The sequence below is a fragment of the Convolutriloba macropyga genome, chromosome 14, assembly GCF_964194025.1.
Source record: "Convolutriloba macropyga chromosome 14, txConMacr16.3, whole genome shotgun sequence".
NCBI classification, from domain to species: Eukaryota; Metazoa; Xenacoelomorpha; order Acoela; family Convolutidae; genus Convolutriloba; species Convolutriloba macropyga.
In genome coordinates this window covers 22,121,876-22,137,853 of record NC_134481.1, presented here as the reverse complement: position 1 = coordinate 22,137,853, position 15,978 = coordinate 22,121,876, and the positions used below count along the sequence as shown (strand labels likewise).

General features: G+C 33.1%; 1 protein-coding gene across 1 annotated transcript in view; it reads right to left on the bottom strand.

Annotated features, from left to right (window-relative positions):
- Positions 1–15,978, bottom strand: part of LOC142353172 (uncharacterized) — a 393,253-nt gene that overhangs the window by 161,784 nt on the left and 215,491 nt on the right. The window lies entirely within an intron of this gene.

Sequence of the window (15,978 nt, the reverse complement as noted above, 5' to 3'; positions counted from 1 at the left end):
GGTCAATATTTCGTTCCTTTATCGCTTTAGTCTGACAATTGCTAGCTCATCACGCTAAATAATTTTGGAAAACTACCAGTGAATTCGTGTTAAAGTTAAAAAAAATAGAATCACGTTTTGATACGCGCTCACAACTGTTGTTCTGCTTTTATATTAACTTATGAAAAGACGTTTACATCCAACTGATTAACTGAATTTCGAAGTTGAAGTGTGCAAAAAGTTGCAAGGACAATTGATTAAAAAAATATTATCCCAAAGTAAATGTGTTTTTGAATATCAGCCAAACAACTTCACATCATGAATCGATATTGCAACATTTTAGGTAAAACAACAAAAATTCAAAGGCGCGTCTCTAAATATGTTAAGAAGTCACATATCAAGTTCAAAATAATGAAGACTAAATTACTCAGATTGCGTCGTCTTTGCAACCATATCAAACAGTGCTATGGTAATATATGATTATCTGGTATTCAAAAATCCTAAATAGCAATTTGCAGTAAAGAAATTTGGTCATAGAAAGATTATCATACAACTCTGATGTAGTCACCATAAGTTTCATAGTCGCCAAATTATATTTGCAAATTTGAGCTGATTTTGAGATAAAGCGTTGCCATATAACGCAATAAATGTCTTGAAAACGGATTATTCAGATTCTGATCCAAAATTTACTGTCTTTTAAGACATTAAATGCGACAAAGTAAATTTATTATCTTGCTAATTTAAAGTTTCAATCTGTCTCCAGAAATCAAAGCCCTATACAAGCACGCATTACAGCAGTTTTTGGAGCCCGAATGATTTAAAATTTTTATATGGTGTTCAACTTTCCACAAATTCTAATTAATGCTTAAATGAGGTTCAGTTTTTGTAGATAGTTCTATCATTAATACTTAAAAATAATTTTTTATTCAGTCACTAAGTAGAGCAAAGGGGCATATTTAACTGAAGATAGCAATTTTGGTTTATAAAAGGTTTCGGAAAGTTTTCCTTTTAAAATTTATTGATCAATTTAGATAAAGAATAAATAATAACGGATTACTATAGTTTTAATGATTTTGAAAAGAATGTTTAACATAGATGAATCCAGAACGCAAATTGAATTAGATGAATGTTTCCATTTTTCCGGTTTAAAAAACAAATAAGAAAATTTTCTTTGGAAAAAGAAGAACTAAAGCATGAGTGGAAAAATTAGCGATGAATTTAAGAACGGCAAAATATCGAAACATTTGCAACAGATGTTGTTTAACGGTAAAATATACCACAGCGAGTATTTAGGTACATTCAAAATTCGAACATTTCTGGTCTAAATATCATTTGTCTTTTCAACAACTGCACATTTTTTTAGTCCAGGAAGACAACTCTTAAGTTATCAGTGCCAGTCATTCAAACTGGCCAAAAATAACAACACCAAAAAGGTAATTTTAGGCAACAAATGATATTTATAAATGCGGTATTCAAGTTTGGTTTGAATAAACTGTTGCGCCGCAAATTTATCACCTTTCTTTGTTTTCTTTCTCTCTAAACAATTTTGATTAGATAATTAGAATTTCGAGTACATTGCAACCTTTTTTTAAATTTACTCTCGTTCTAAAAGCGCAACAGTATTTTTATCTTCTTTCTGCTAGCACTAAAAATTTCAATATATATATATATATATATATATATATATATATATATATATATATATATATATACTAAATAGGAACTAATTTCTTACCCTGTTGTAAATGGAAGGCGAAGTAGCGTAATCCAGAATAACTTCAAATATATCATACTCCAAAAACTAGAATGAAAAACCATTTCAACCACCTTCAACTATAAATCCGGCAAATTGCTAATCAAAGTTGCACACCTGCGTGGAGGTTAATTATAATAAATAATAGCGCCGCTATTATATCACTTTCACACCTTTTCACGCTAACTATGGTAAGTTATTCTGAAGAAGGAAGCTCCATAAAAATTATATAACGATAAACAAAACAGTTCTGGGCTTATAATTTCCAGTAAACAAAAGACTGTAACACTTAAACGAAGCTTGAGTATTTTCATCAGTTTATTTAGAAATTCTAACCATTAAGGGCTGGGAAAATTTCACGCAAAGGCTGAGGTTGAAAGTAAAGTTCATAATTGCTTCAAAAATCAGAAATTACAGTGCTCAAAAATTTGAAAAGGAAACTAACATACAATCTAGAAGCAATAAATTACAACGTGTATTCCCGGAATTCAAGGATTGTATAAACAATCGATCCGTCTAAATTGACAAAATATCCTAAAGTGAAATAATTTTAATTCACGTCATAAATTTTGGACATTGAAAGGCAAAATTGCATTTAGTCAGCAAAATTTCAGCCAATGAAAACATACCATGAACTAACAAATGGCACTTTTAGCGACTTGAAATACACCAAATTTGCCGCGATGAAGAGTAAAATTCAAAGCAAGCGGAGAATTTGTAATTACGCAAAAAAACCTCAACCATCAAAATTTCTCAAATTTATTTCCAATTTCTCTGAAGAAATTATTTGAGTGTGAGCGGTTTTATGGGTGGGATAAGATGATAAAAAATTGTTGAGTATTTAAGAGAATAAATCCGCGGTCAATATTTCGTTCCTTTATCGCTTTAGTCTGAAAATAGTAGTGAGAAAAATTACTTATCGCGCATATAATATTTGAGTGTAGTTATATTTCGTTATTTTTATCAATTTGTAAAAGAAAATACTCCGCGGGCGTTGTCAAAAAGCCTCATTGGCTAAAGGAAATAACTTGATTGATACCAACGCAAGGAGAATGCGCAAAATTGGCCTCCAATAATTTTTTCACACGGGGCTAAAAAGACTGCTGTGCATAAATGCAGCAAAAAAGACGCCCAAAAAGTGGAATAAGTTATTCATGAAAGGATATATAATAAGATTAAGAAATATCCTAAGTTTTAAACCCGCTCAGGGAATAAACATTTCTGTAGTTAATTAAATTTTGTGAAAATTTGTGACACAATCGGATTTGCTCGTGTACCTGTGATACCCGGCAAAACTGCCCATACCATCTCACATTTCATCTGGCACGGATTAAAACGTGTCCAAAATTTCAGAGCCCAATTTGAGGAAACAAAGTAGTAGATTGTCTCAAGTTAATTCGGCTTCTAAAGGTGGGTGGGTTCACTTTGTCGGGTAAAGACGGCAAGTATTGCTTAGGGTGCAGATAAACCAGTGAGATTTTTGAACTCATAAGCCTCGGGTTACGAAACGTCAACGCCCCCAGCCCCCCCCCCCCCCCCCCGCGCACATACCCCGACCACTCCTTGTGATCATTATTTAGATTACGGCGCGTTACATGTTGTTGTTGTCGAGCTGTTTAAATTGACAATATATCTCAACTGCACTCAATGCATTATTGATTAACGCAGTTTAAATTCTTTGTAAAATAAATCACTAGACAATATCAAAAGATTGCATACGTTTTCTTTTCCCTCATGATCAAATTTTTAATTTTGATTAGCGAACATGAATAAAGCTTGCTTGTATTTGCAGTATTAGAACTTTATATAGCGTATTATTAGATGGGACTGTCTCATGCGATTAGTATATAGAATAAAATAAGCGCAAAAATATTAGTTCTAGATACTCATTCTATCGCGAGAAAACAAACTGTTCCGAAAGATAAACTAAATTGCGTTTCAAAGAAATCAGTGATATATATTTGGTAGAACCAGACTATGACCTGGGTCTGACTGGCTTGATTTTATTCAGTCTGATATTAGTGTTCTATTATAATGGTCTGTTCAGGGTGACCTAAGTGTGTTCGGTCTGGCAAATACCTGAATTTCGGCATGTCTTGTCTTCACCCCCTGTACATGACCTAAGGTCGTCTGATCCATGCCTGTTTTGGATCGAGGACCTCGTTCTGGGTCGCGGAACTCATCCCTGGTCGACAACCTTGGGTTGAGGACCTCGTTCTGGGTCGCGGAACTCATCCCTGGTCGACAACCTTGGGTTGAGGACCTCGTTCTGGGTCGCGGAACTCATCCTTGGTTGCGGACTTTGTCCTGTGTCGAAGACAGTATCCTGGGTTGGGGGCCCTCGTCCTGGGGCGGGCGCGGACCTCAGACATATTTTGGGCAAAAATTTTCCGAACCGACCAGTGAGTATCCAGCACTAGCATTTGACTCAACACGACAACTGTAGTGCACTGAATTGATAAAGTTGCTTCTATAGCAATTCTCATACATCTGCTTTGAGTTTTTTGTTTGAAAAAAAAATTCAACAATTTAGTTGGTTTACTTGTTGTGGCCTGAATAAACGGTTGTTTAGTTTCTCATGCAAATGAAAAATTCTTATTGTTCTCACCCTAGTTGAATTTTTTTCCAGGAAAAAAAAACAAATGAAAGAAGCAATTGTTTCAGAAGGTTGTTTAAGGGCGAAGCGCTCAAAGCGCTTGGTTGTTTGATTTTGCATTTATTCTACTTTCGATAACGTACCTGCTTGATAATCCATTTAATCTGAACTACAGTTCTTGATGGTTTTTTAACGAAATTTTAAAAAATTATATTTTTACAAACAGCTTGATGATGATGATTGCATAACTGAACCATTACCTAAGATTTTTTTTTGCAAAACGACGGTTATTTGTGAGCAATTTCATCAACAATTGAATAATTGAGAAAACCGAAGGGAATAAATTTTTGTTTTGCAAGAAGAAATTACGACAAGGAGGCTCGGTAATGCGCGTCCGCACATGATTATCTGATCCCGCACATCCACTTTTTGATTTAAGTCTACCGAATGAGCAAGACAGAGAAAAGTTTCAAAAAGTCACATATCTTTCACCAAACAATTAAGTGAAAAAATAAGGCTGGATAAGAGAGCCAATGAGATTCGCCATCAATGAGAGCACTGGACAAAACACACAAAAACAAATAATAGCAAACATTAATAACGACCAAAACTCGATGACTATATTCAAAAAACAGAAAACAACAAAATGAAGAAATCCGATAAAACCCGATCTAAACAATTCAACCTGAACTTCATTGGATAGTCATTGAATAAGATATAAGACCTCTCAATAATGCGGCTCTGTGACAGGCCGACAAAAAAGATCAAAAAGGACAGTTTTCAAAAATACGTTTCTCCTTTTGAAAACAACCAAAATCTAATTGATTGAATCCACTTCGTATCAACTCGACTCATTAGGAAGGCTAATTTATGCTTCATTTAGTTGTCGTTATCGGTAATATGTCGGATGACTGAAAATATAACAGCAAAAAATAAACAAGAAACAATTGAATTCAACAAGAACACGGCGCAGCAACCGTTTAAAACACAGGCTATTCATGAAAAATATTAAACACCGTCAATTTTCCACTTTCTCAACGCCAATTGAGCCACCAAAATAGAATGATAATTTGAAAAAGAAACAAGAGGCTCAGAATAGGCACATATCACAAAATCAGATTCTCCTTATAAAAATTCGTAGTACCGAAGCCAAGAAACCAATAGTTTTAACAAAATTATTATAAAAATTGAATCTTGGTTTGCTGGAAAAATGATGCGACCTGTCATTAAAAAGCTTCAAATTGAAAAAAGTAACATAATTGTGACAGAACTCAAAAATCAACAAATTTTTTAGGAAAAATTATGTTCAGCAATTCAGCTTAACGCCAAAGCAGATCAGTTTGCAAATGCTCAGGAATCCAGTTGTGCCTGTTTTTATTGAGACCAGATCATGGGACAACAAAGAAAGCAAATACGGACAGAACTCAAAATTTCATTAAAAAATTTACGAAAGCCAAATCATTGATGCCAATATATCTATGAAACAATGAAAACGATAAAATTAGTTAAGTAACAAAAGCAAATAAATTATTTGCTTTAGTCCCATTAGATTTCAACTGGGTCTTCTAGGTAAATGGTTTTTGTGGAAAAGACAACCAAAAGAACCACAAACGTTGACAAGTATCAAAAATTAACGAAATTTTTATGAAAACACACTTTTAAGCCCTTTAGACATCTGTCAAAACACAACCAACAGCAAAAATATTCTTTAGAGCAACAAAAAATTGAGAAGATCTGTCAATAATAGGACTTAGTTACTTGTTGACGACAAAGAGAACAAAACATGGGAATAAAGTATATTTTCTTTGAAAATTTGAACTGAAAGTTATAAAACCGTTTGATGCAAATTGCAGTCATTATAAAAAAGCGATAAAAAAATGTAAAATCAATCGAAGGTTTAGATTGTCATAAATATGCCGAACGACAACAAAAAGAACGGCATTTAGAGGCAAAAAGAAAAAAAAATACTATAAATTTTTGGTAGAGCAGAGGGATGTCTTTATAAAACTTTTGCGCATTCTTTCAATGCCGGTTGGAAATATCTTTGATCTGATAAGTTAAGAAAAGTACAGACAACAACCCCAAAAACAGTAAAATAAGCAAAATAGGAAGGTATTAAATTAATTTCTCAAATTTAAAAATAATTGAAAGTCATTTAAATTCTTAGCTCTAATCAAACATCAATTAAAAGATTCCTTTAATTATCTATGGAAGTCATTAAGGTTAAGATTGTCAGGAATATGCCGTACAAAAACGAAGAGGGATAAAAATACAGGAACCACAAGAAAAAAGTCCAATAAAATTGTGAGAGAACGGCTTCGAAGCCGTTACAACTATTAGCTATTCAAGTAAGTCAATGAAAATGTTTACTTTGTGCGTTCTTTCACTTCCAAATAGAGGTATACATTTTATGATAAAGTGAAAAGGGGAAAAGAAATTACCTCAAATACAGGAAAATTTGCAAAAATTCACAAAAGTTTTATGAATTTTCGTAGTAAGAAATCCGAAAAAACATTACTTGAATATAAAACCACCACAAAAAAAATCTTCAATCTTTTTCCTTTAATTTGAATAAATTTTGCCATTTGTAAAATGAGACAAAGCTACATATGCACAAAAATAAGATTGAGAAATGACAAATTTCAAAATTTTACTGACATTTTTTAAACAAATATATTCAATGTCATAAGAGGCATTAATTGACAATTGAAGGCATTGTATACGCTGAGCTGCAAATCTTTAGAAACTCTATTGAATCTTTAATTTAACAAAACGTAGTCATGAGGCTGCAAAAAGATTGACAAATGTATCCAAAAGAAAAAGAAATCATTTAAAGTTTTGGAAACTACATTGTCAGAGTAATAAAAACTATGAGCTGTTCTCTGAAGACAGAATATATTTTCAAATGGCCTTATGTTTTTTAATAGGGTCTCTCCTTGGTCGGGCCGTGATTTGCAATAATTTTTGTCAGTAGCCAACATAAAAAAAAATGCGAAAAAGTTTTGAAAGAGACCGCGCCCTAATATAATCAGAATAATTATTGATTTTAAGAATCCATGATGATTTCAAACTTAGCCCTGATTTTGCTCAGCGATTAAGAAACACAAATAATTAATCCATATGTTTGCAAAAAATCAATTAGCAAATATTTCAACAAAGATCATGCGTTTTGTATTAGTATTAGGAATATTTTTGAAAAACCGGCAAAAGTTTAAATTCCAGGAAGCGAATCTTATAGGAAACCAAAATTTAGCTGTTGATTTGATAGTCATTAGGGTAAAGATTGACAAGAATATGCCGTAGGAAAACGAAGAGGGATAAAAATACAGGACCCACAAGAAAAAAGTCCAAAAAAAATGTGAGAGAACGGCTTCAAAGTCGTTACAACTTTCAGCTATTCATGTAAGTCAATGACAACGCTTATTTCGTGCGTTCTTTCACTTCCAATTGGAGGTATACATATTATGACAAATTGAAAAGGGAAAAAGTAACTACCTCGAGTACAAGAAAATTTGCAAAAATTCACAAATTTTTAAAAAATTTCGTAGTAAGAAATCCGAGGAACATTACTTGAATATAAAAGCCACTACAGAGCAAACTTTCTCCTTCAGTTTGAATAAATTTTGCACTGTATAAAATGAGACAAAGCTACATAAGTACAAAAATAAGATTAGGAAATGACAAATTTCAAAACTTTACTAACATTTTTTAAACAAATATATTCAATATCATAAGAGGCATTAGTTGACAATTGAGGACATTGTATACGCTGAGCTGCATCTTTTTAGAAACTCTACTGAATCTTTAATTAAGAAACGTAGTTAAGAGGCTAAAAAAGACAAATAAATCCAAAAGAAAAAGGAATCATTTAAAGTTAGAAAATACATTGTCAGAGCAATAAAAACCATGAGCTCTTCTCTGAAGGAAACTATTTTTTCCATTGGCTTTATTTTGTTTTAAATAGGGTCTGCTCTTGGTGGGGCGGTGATTTGCAACAATTTTTGTCAGTTGTCAACATAAAAAAACAACAAAACTGCGAAAAAATTTTGAAAGAGACCGCGTGCTAATATAATAAGAAAAATTATTGATGGTAACAAACCATGATGATTTCAATCCTAGCCCTGATTTTGCTCAGCGTCTAGCAAAAACAACGAATTATTCCATATGTTTGCAAAAAACTCAATTACCAAATGAAATATTTCAATAAAGATCAATCGTTTTGTATAATTATTAGGTTTATTTTTGAAAAATCGGCAAAAATTTAAATTCCAGTAATTGAATCTTATAAGAAGCGAATGTAGAGCTCTTTTTTGGAGTTTTCAAAGATAGTCGCAGCAGATGTTAGTTCTCTACTTACTGCAAACTTAAACGAAGTAGGAAACAAAAGCTAATTTGGAGCCTTTTTTGATTCAAAAAAAGTCATAAATTCAAATAATTTAGCAAATATATTGATAAAAATTTCGGATGAAATAAACTGGCGAGCACTCTCTATCCTTGGCCGTAAAACCAATAACATTGTTTTGAAAAACATTAACAAGTTTTTGCAAAATTGACGAAAATTGGGTCAAAAATTATAGAAAATGACGGAATTCACTCAACTTTTATCAAGAGACTAAACCTCGATAACTCCCTGTAAAATACGCAAAAATAAAAAAAAATCCTTATTCTTCACTGGAAGAGCTCTCTAATGATACCAGTCTCAACTCTCTACGATGAATATATCGATCTTCCAAAATTGTCTGAACAAACAAAAACTCGTTTGAGTACATAGTTCCTCCCCCCACAAGTGGGTCGGAACAAAAAAACATTCTCCCATGACATTCTTGATGTATTTTATTAACATACCCTACTATTTATTTATACTCCATTGATATCCAATTTGCTATTCTTTAAGAAGAAAAATTCATTGTCTCATGAAAAAGATAAATTTAAAATCTAATTTTTGTTAGTCTCTGAAGAGTAAGAAAACACTTTTGGGTAAAATTGCCGAAGAGAATCGAATCACTAAATGTTGTCATCAGCTGGAAACCAGTTGAAGCCATCTTTTTCTTCAAAAGCATTTTAAAACGGCCTTCAAGGCTCGAAAAGTTTAACAGAGACTAGCACTACACCTGTTTAATTTTTGTCTTAAACTACTGGTCAAAAATTACCAACGTCCACAATTTTTTCTTTTTGTCTGGTCCTTGCAGGTGCAGCTTAATTGATAGACTTCATAGACTTTTCTCATAGTACAAAAATCTGACTGTTAACTTTTTGACTTGTTGCAATCTTTCGGTGAATGAACTGTTTTAGAAATAACATTTTAGTTATATAATTAAAAGTTTGTTAACATTTAACAATCCCCACTTAACATACAATTTCCACTGTTTCTAGCCATTGCCCGGAATTATACCTCCACTTATGAGAAATCCCAATAATTCGAGGGCTACTATTGACTAAACATTACATGGTCGATTTTCCTACTTAAAGTCAAGGAGACCTCATTAATGAATCCAGCATAAATCTTTTCATGGAGATTTTGGGTGAAGCATGGTCTTTTTATGCACATTTTGGGTCGATCATAGTTTTTCCATGGGTTGAGAAATGGCATCACAATAGTCGAGATGACGACAATTAATCAGTTCACCACAGAATTTTGATAGGTCGAGCAAAATTAATTTACTAGAGTCTGATTTCTGCAAATTAAAAAAATTGTATTGTTTTTTTTAAATCTCAAACATGTAAATTCGAATAACCCCAAGGTTAAAGTTACGTGATGTAATATTATAAATCAAACATACTACATCTCTCCCTTGAATAACTAAACAAAATAACAATAAAAAACTAAGGTTCAGTTTCTAGTTCTCGTGAATTATTTTATAAGAATAAACTTTTAAAGCCTTCAATTTTTTGTCCATTGGAACTCGTTGGTGTCTTTTTTGCATCGCTTCCTTTAATTCTTTTTTAAATTTTTTCTCTGATTTTTCCTTTCTTAGAGCTCTTGGAAGTTTATTTCATTTCCGAACAAAGTTTCTTGTAACTGAATTTTGACTCATTTTGATTTACATTTTTTGTGAGAGAAAAACCAAAGAATTCTTTGGTCTTGTATGTTTGTTTGTTGGACAATACCGAAAAGTCTATATAATGAAATTTTTGCTATTTGAATTTCTGCGGGAAGTTTTTTATTGTCAAGAAGTAGTTTATGAGCACTGTCAAATTTTGTTCGAAAAAAGCAAACTTTTATGCCCCATCTAATTTGTTTGTTTATTCTGTCAATTGAGTGGGACGGCAAACTTTGAAAAAGTATTGCACTAAATTCTAAATGCGATAAAACAAGTGATCTAAAGAGATTTATTCGAGCCTTTAAAGGTATTTGATTGCGTACCAAAAAAATTGATCTGATAGCTAAAGCCATTTTACTGATCACATTATTAAGTTGTTTTTGGTATGTCAACTCTTTGTCAAGAATAACACCTAGGTATCTGCATTCATCAGTTGGTTTCAATGAATGACTTTTAAATTCGACGCAATTGACAGTTGGTAACTTTTCATTTTTGAAAACCATTATTTCTGTTTTCCCTTCATTTAGAGTTAACTTGTTTTGTTTGATAGATTGTTCATTGTCCATCAATATCTTTTTAGCCTTTGCTTTTAAACACTGTTAATTATTTTTCATGCCATAAAATTGCTGTGTCATCTGCAAATTGTAAAACATTCGAACTTTTCCCTATTTCCTCACCGAAATCATTTACATAAAGTATGAATACTAGTGTCTTAGTACAGTACCTTGTGGAACGCCATGATGTATGAATGTCCAGTCGGATTCCACTATTCCGTTTCTAGCACACTGTTTCTTGTTAATTAGAAACGAATTCAATAATCCTCTTGCGTTTTCTCCAAAACCATATTTTTCAATTTTTTGAATGAAAATGTCCAAGGATATTGAGTTAAAAGCTTTCGCTATATCCAAAAAGATTTTTTAATACTATATCTTTTTATATTTTAGTTTCTATACATACTGAAGCTAAACTATCATAACAACGGAACAAAAATAAACATCATTGAACGAGAGCAGTGGAACTTAAGGTTGGACATGGCCAAAAAGATTTAAAAAGTTTATTTAATTCTTGTAGTACAGCAGTTGTCGCGAAGCTTGATTGAATGAAAACAGGTAGTTTAATTATAATTACTGTCCTCCCTTTACCCCTAATAATTTGTTTCTTCTTTATTTTTTCATTTTTGTTCACGCAAATTTTAAGAAATATTTTTTTTCAACATAAATGCAAATGGTGGCTTATGAGAATTGCAACAGCGGAAGGAGCGTACTTGCTGACTACGTTATAAGCATTAGTGAGCAATAAATTACACGTAAAATTTTCCAGGAAAATTGCAGACTCGTTTAAAGATTTTTTTCTCGGTTATATATTTAACACTAGCTCGACTTAGTTTATGTATGTCAAAGTATTGATTCGAATAAAAGCCAAGCAGGTTATTTCGGTCAAGTTAAACTCTACTGTGCGAAAAAGTTTAGTCTCGCAAAAGTCGAGATTGATGTTTGGGTCGAGCGACGGTCTATTGTGAGTAGATTGAGTTCAACTATAGTGGAGCATATGTTGTGTTGAGTGAAAGTCTAGCTGTTTGTTAAAGCAGCACTAAAGCAATCTCATAGGCAATTTTGGTCGAGTACGGTCATTTCATTTTACTTTTTGGTTGATCATAGTCTTTTCATAAGTCCATGTCTATACCTGGAGGTATATGGATAATGAAAAAACTTAGTGATTTTTTCCGTCTATGGTGGTTTCGACAAAGCTACATTCCGTCTCATACCTCAATTTCGAATTTCAAACTCTGATTTTTACTGCTCAAACAAAATCAACTCAAAACGTTTCTATTTATTTTTTGTCAATAATTAACAGAAATATGCCCACAAATACACTCATAACCAGACCAATTAAAATAATGACATTTTTCAAAGGAAAAACTTAGAATAACTGTCCAGAGTAACATGTTCAGAGCAGAAACACTTATGGCCAGACAGATTGACAAAAAAAAACTCATCAACTGGTGAATACAGACCAAAAAACACTTGTGTTCATAAACAGCGTGAAACAAATAAAAAAAATCATCAGAACAAAATTTACTTATATACAGAAATGAGGTTGCTCAAAACAGTCCTTTATCTTGTTCACAATCACTTGTGTCACAACATCCAGACAGACATCACTTGCGACCAGACAAATTCAAGTTTCTACAGTCGCTTATAATGACAATTTATTTCAGTTCAAAATTTAGGCAGGATGACAAACAGGCATGAAATTCCAGGTTATTCACAGCTCATGGTAATCAAAATGGTAGAAATCAAATCTGTGATTTTTTGGCCTGATGGGGACCCACTAGCTCCCTAGACTAACAAAAACGAATGATTTGGCATGGTTTCTTAGAATTCTTAATGGAGTGCTAATTTCAATTCACTCTATTCTTGTACCCAGGTGGGAACTCTGCAGTTGAAATCATGAATTGATTTAAAATATCAAATGATAACAAAGAGTGAAGCAAATTTATTTCAGATAAGTAAAAAATCATCAAATTACAACAAGAGTTTTAATATAAAGTCTTGTTAACAAACAGTTTGAATGAAACAGAGATTATGATTTCTCCTCACAACTCTTGTTAACTCACATCTCAAATCTGGAAAAAAATATGAAATGATGATATCAAAAGTACTGTATTTCCAGTGAATCCGAAAATTGGTTGCAACTGAAGAAGAAGTTCAAAAAACTTCCGCGGTCGTTTTGATATTCTTTCATAAAATTTATATTAATTTTTTAGCATTGAGACGCTTTTTTGCCGTTACTAAAACATTTTGTAAGCCTAAGTTTTTGACATTTTAACAAATTGAAATTTATTGTTATGTCATACAAATTACCCCCAAAGAGCTGAATTATTACAATTTGCACCTTGAGGTTAACAGAATGGTAATTCAAGTTATGGTTACTTATTTTCATTATAGGTATCATATATAGATTTGAACTGCGGGTGAGAAATCCCTCTCCAAAATAAGAGGCATCTATGTTAGGTATTGAGCAAATTTCAAGCCTGCATTGCAGTAAACAATCAAAAACTATTAAAAAATGAATTGAGATTATCAAAAACTGATAGAAGTCTGATGGAAAAACTGCTTCAACAGGAGTGTCGGAGGAGAAAGAAAGCACTATGTAGGAAAAACAGAGATTAGAGACACGATTTATGAACTTGAAATTTAGTCCAATGAATGTTGATATGACATCTACTTTTCGACTAGTCTCAAACTTTTCTTGAAAAATTGATCGAGTCGAATAACAATTATGACACGCCTTGATTTGAATCGCAGCAATTCTGTATGCAACTTCTTAAGAAAGATTTTGATTTAAGTACTCCAGTAATTGTCAATGGGGTCTTGTATACGTTAGTAAAAATGACGGCAAAATTTTCGAAACCTTTTTGCAAAACAAAAGAAATGTAAATATGCCACTTTTGCTGGTTCTGAAATTTTTTTGGGTTTTGTTTAAAAGTATTTGCTAAACGAACAATTTTGTCTAATCTGCAGTTTGACCAAACATGAACTTCTTCCCTAGTTGAGAAGACCGAACAAAAACGACAAAAAAATTGTAGGAAATCTTCGGTATGTTCAGTTACAAACGTGGGAAAGCTTCGGCACGTTCGGTTTTTTCGATATTGTCGGTTTCGAACGTAAGGAAAATTTGATGTAGTTGTTTTTGGACGCAAGAAAGATTCAGTATGTTCGGTTTTAGAAGAATCGGTATAATCAGAATTTAATCGAGAGCGATAGTTGGTATGTTTGGTTTTAGACGTATGTAATTTTTTCCGTAGGAAAATACTATTTTTCTGTTTATAATTTAGGCAAAAGTTATGACAAGGTTAGTTTGCTATCGAATTTCAAACGCACTTCTTAGATAAAGTTCCTTCTTCACAAAAATAAATGAACGAATAAAAATCTCTTGGTTAAATTTCAATTCAACAAGGTAAAATACTTGTAAAATACTCACATTGATGAGAATTCCCTTGATTATTTTACAATCACTGAGTTTTGTCATAAATTCTTGGAGTTTGAAAGCAAAGTTTTTGAAGGTTAATTAGGTTTGAAAACGCCCGATGCCGACCGTTTTTTGTCCAGTCTGCTGGAGTAATCTGATTTTTAGACCTGGAAAGTTCCTGATGTTTCTTTCAACGATACCAAATCTTTCTCGCATTTATAAAACGATGATACCCAATCTGCCCTATATTTGAAAATCGACCATACTGACTCTATCTTACGTTTGAGCGCGAAGATCCCGAATTTGTTATGTCAAATACCAAAAAAAAAAAACAATTTTCTTCGTTTTGGGCTAGAAAAAAAGCGACGATACCGACGATTTCTTATATTTGAAAACCAACAATTTCTCAACTAGTATTTGACGTCATACTAAAAAAATTTGCCATCTTGGAGAAAAATAATAAATGCATGAAATTGCTCTCAATCCTCTCCATCGTCATTTACGATTCAGAGTTCAATTTAAAGGTTTCCCAGGTTGAGGTGCCATCCCGAAGCGACCTCTGATCCAACTGTGCCCGAGGAAAGTAACCTCTGATCAGTTTATCCAAAACCAAAGTTTCTATTGATCAGACTGAAGTTTGGTTGAAACACCGTGTGCGCTCAGAGTAAGCTCGAAGATGTCTCTGATCAGACGTTACCAGACTGAAGTGACCTCTTATCAGACCGAAACCAGACCCTTGTCCAAACGATTGTGTCACCATGGCCGGGCCAAACCCAGACAATTGTGCGCTCAACTTTAATTCTTATCAGACTTTTGTGCGCTCGAAATTGCCTCTGATCAGAATCAATTGCGCTCAAAATATTCTGATCAATGAATGGCTTTCACTATGAACGAAGTTCAATAATTTTTCTATAATATTTGATATTTATAAAAATTGATTTCTGCAGTATTAAGCTCATCTAAGGAAAAGCCAATTCTAAAAATGTTGCTAATGAATACAAAATCTAACTGTTGGGAACAAATTATTCAGTATATCGTTAGTGCATAATTCTGACTCAATGGATGAAATTAGACAGCTTTCCATATGAAACGCCGTTGTCTACAGTTAATCGCAATATCTTTTTAATAGGGCCGGCATGTGCTCTCAGCTGAACGCCTGATTAGAGCGCTCCGACTCTAAATGTGTGTCTGATCAGAATGCTGTTTTTGTGTGGCCTCTTGGCAGAGCCAATATTTCTCAGTAAAAGAAACAAAAAATCGAAAGAAAAAATTGCGCTCAAAATGGTCTCTGATCAGGCCCAACTTCGCTTGAAATATTCGCTCCTAAGACAAATGTGCATTTGAATCCGCCTCTGATCAGACCAGCCTAGACGGAAATGACCTCTGATTTGACCATCCCTGATCGAAGTGACCTCTGATCATACTTTAGCGCTCAAACCAAGTCCCAGAACCTAAAATTTTTGTCTGGGGACACACCGTGTGCGTTGGACTTGGGTCTCTCAAGAGTTCACTTCCATCTGGCACTTCAATTTGGTTAAAAAGGGTCGCTGAACATAACTTTGCGCCATTCTGAAACTTAAGATTGAGCTACCTTTCCGTCAAAATCATACTTTCCGTTTATAGGACTGTATTTAAGC